Source organism: Corvus brachyrhynchos, unplaced genomic scaffold (genome assembly GCF_000691975.1).
Source record: "Corvus brachyrhynchos isolate BGI_N302 unplaced genomic scaffold, ASM69197v1 scaffold59, whole genome shotgun sequence".
Classification (NCBI taxonomy): Eukaryota; Metazoa; Chordata; class Aves; order Passeriformes; family Corvidae; genus Corvus; species Corvus brachyrhynchos.
The window spans coordinates 5,840,326-5,843,476 of NW_008246054.1; the positions used below are offsets into that span (position 1 = coordinate 5,840,326).

The 3,151-nt window shown below is 44.3% G+C and overlaps 2 protein-coding genes across 4 annotated transcripts in view; both read right to left on the minus strand.

Annotated features, from left to right (window-relative positions):
• Positions 1-228, minus strand: part of SPTAN1 (spectrin alpha, non-erythrocytic 1) — a 46,337-nt gene extending 46,109 nt beyond the window's left edge. For all 3 annotated transcript variants that reach the window (XM_017745451.1, XM_017745450.1, XM_008642255.2), the window contains exon 1: positions 124-228. The gene's annotated coding sequence lies outside the window, so the exon portion shown is untranslated. The remainder of the gene's footprint in view (positions 1-123) is intronic.
• A 1,314-nt stretch (positions 229-1,542) lies between these two features.
• Positions 1,543-3,151, minus strand: part of GLE1 (GLE1, RNA export mediator) — a gene marked incomplete at its 5' end in the record, with an annotated part of 10,975 nt that continues 9,366 nt past the window's right edge. Inside the window, one exon of the mRNA XM_008642356.2 lies at positions 1,543-2,940. The remainder of the gene's footprint in view (positions 2,941-3,151) is intronic.

Genomic DNA, 3,151 nt, shown 5'->3' on the forward strand with positions numbered 1-3,151 from the left:
CAGCCTCCCCCGGCGCACCCGCACACCTGTGCCCGGCCGTGCGTGCGGGGCTGGGTGAGCCCGAGCCGGGCGCGGTGAAGGCCGCGCCGCGCCCCCCGCCCGCCCTTCGCCCCATCCCCTCACCGGGTCTGTGGGTGCGCAGGCACCTCCTGCCAGCTCCGCGCCCTCCACCACGGACCGCGCGCACCGCCCGCGCCCGCCCTTTTATAGCGCGGCCGGAGGTGACGTCAGCGCCGCAGAGCGGCCCTGCTCGGTCGGCAGAAAGCGCCGAAGGACTTCGGAAAGAATCGGGAAAGGGGTGAGGGGAGGCCACGCCCACCCGAGCTCCACCGGTGAACAGCGGGGAGCCGGAGAGAGCCGAGTGATTCCGGAAAAAGGCGAGCAGTTCCGGAAAGACAGAGGTGTTCGGAGAAACCGAGGGAGAGGGTCCGGAAAGGAACGAGGGGTTTCGGAAGCAACCGAGAGGTTCCGGAAAGAGCCGAGCGGCGGAGCAGGGTGCGGAAGGCGTTTGTGCCCTGCAGGGACCGGCCTCGGGCACCACAAAAATACACGATTTGAGGGGGAATCGGTTAAAATGTCCGCGCAGGGGGGCGACAGAGGGGTCTCTGCCCCCTTCTCCGGAGTCAGGGTCAGTTTGGGTCTTAGAGAGTCGAGGCTCTCTGGCTCAGTTATGGGGACAGGTCACCTGTGCAGCATCCAGCCATGCTCAAAGCAGCAGCTTCGTTAGTTTTACATTATATAGAAATGTATTTATATATATATATAAAATACACACACACATATATATATATAAATTATATACAGAGGTATAGATGTATAGGTAAGAGTGGCTGCTTGAAGCACCGTGTCACCCAGAAGCCTGGCAAGGACACAGCATCAAAAGGCTCCGAATGCCTGTCAAGGGAAAGCTATTTCTGAAAACCCGATGCATAAATTCAAAAGCAAATGAGCCTTTAGCATGAAATCAATGTTTAAAATAGACACATTCTACTCTAAAAAAAATTAAATAATTAGAGATTAGAGGGCTGGAATGCAGCAAGAATGTTATTGGCTCAAAGTGGTGAGTGGGTTTGATGGCTGTGTGAATTAATAACACTTTATTTGAGTGAAGTACTTAACTGGAAGCACAGGCACTTAGGGTGACATTGCATCCCTGGGACTGCCTGGAACTCCTCTCCAAGCAGAAGTCTGACTCACACCAACTTCGATGCAATCTCATCCTGAAGGCACAGTATTTTCACATCTGTGATGCTCTCCTTGGTCATATTTGATATAAATATACATGTAAAAACACCATGAATATATGCATATGACCTTATTTGCACTGCATCTTCACAACACCAACTGGCTAACATCTAAACCTGCTAAAATGACAAAAACAAGTAAAACATTCAGCTCAAGCAGCAGATATTACCTCAAACTACATCTAAAAATAAATATTGATTCTCATGAAGCACATACATTATTCATTTAGAAAATCTTATTAGTATTTTTAAAATAGTAGGTATATGGATGGTCTTTACTGAGGCAGAAAAGGATACCTTGTTTTTTATAAAAATATATACTTTTATTTATGCCACAAATGTTATAAACCCTTAGTAGCTGTCAGCAAAAAAAGAAGAAAAGGATTGTATTTCACAAGTACATCATCAAATTCCTCCTTGAGTTTGGCACAGACAGACAATTGTTTCTAACAGACAGGACCAATTACTGTCTTGCCAAAGTGAATCTCCACCGTAATTATGGATATGCAATATATAATTAAAACATCTCCACTCAGTATTAAAAAACCTTGTACACTTTCAAGTATACTAATGGAAGTTGCATTGCTTCGGAGTTATCTGGCAAAAAGGATACCGGGAGGATATTTCCAATTTCCCAGAACAATCACAAGGTAGCAGTAGTCTAAAGAATTCCAGAATCAGTTTACAAAATACATAAACCAAATACAAATTTAACTTAGGTACTAGACCATTTTAAAGCCAACATTAAGGGTTTTACAGGCCTGAATTCCAAAGCACATGTTACAACCTCTTCTCAGAAATCTCAAGAACTACATAGAAAATCAAATTCATATTCTCATATGGCCTCAACTCCACATTCTACAGCTTCAAATCGCTGTGCCTCTACGAAAACAAACCCCAGTCTGGTAAAAATAACATTTTCAACTTGCAACAGTGTATTACCAGGATAATTGACTACCTTGTAGAACTTAAAAGTGAATTTTCTCATCTTCAAGAAAAAACAGTTCAAGGACAGCTCACTGTAAATCCAACAGATTTCCCATCTCCTGTATTCACCAACGAGCTGTGGATTTTCCCGACCACCCCTCTCCAACAGAAAAAAATCATAGATCTTTTATTGCTACAGGAGCTCTTGTTCCCCCACAAACCTTTTGGAGCAGTGAGTCTACCTCCCTTCAACTCAGAGTCCTGCCTTTCAGAGTGAAGTTACATCCAAAGGAGACAAGTGTCAGCGTGGTTCAGCCTTTACTAGCCTCACCATAGTTTTTAGATGATGTTGAGACAAACAAGTCCATCAGCATCATTACAGTTGAATTATAAAAGACAGATGTAAGAAATACAAAAATAAAGTTCTAGCAGTAAGTTTGAGATCGATTACACTGTTAAAAGTTCATAAAGCTGTGAGGTATTTTCACTTCCACAAGCTGAAGAGCACTGTGCAATTTTTCAGTCCAAGAGTCCTTAACCTCCGGAGCCATCAGGACAATGGATTTAAGGCATCTTCCTCATGTTTAAACATATGAAGTCTTGAATTTTCAGTAATTTATTATAAAAGAACTTATAAAGATCTAATGCAAAGATTAACTTCCAAGTTTAACAAATAAATCTTCTTGAATTAAACGTTAAGGTTGATAGAATATTTTATTCTCATTCTTCTAAACTGCGTCCAGGGGCTCCCCATCCAAGAAACGTTGATCTGTTGGAACAAGTCCAGAAGAAAGACAGAGTTAATCACAGGGCTGGAGCCCCTCTGCTCCGGAGCCAGGCTGAGAGAGCTGGGGGTGCTCACCTGAAGAAGAGAAAGCTCCAGGGAGAGCTTAGAACCCCTTCCAGTGCCTTAAAGGGGTTCCTGGAGAGTTTGAGAGGGACCTTGGACAAGGGCCTGGAGGGACAGGACAAGCAGGAAT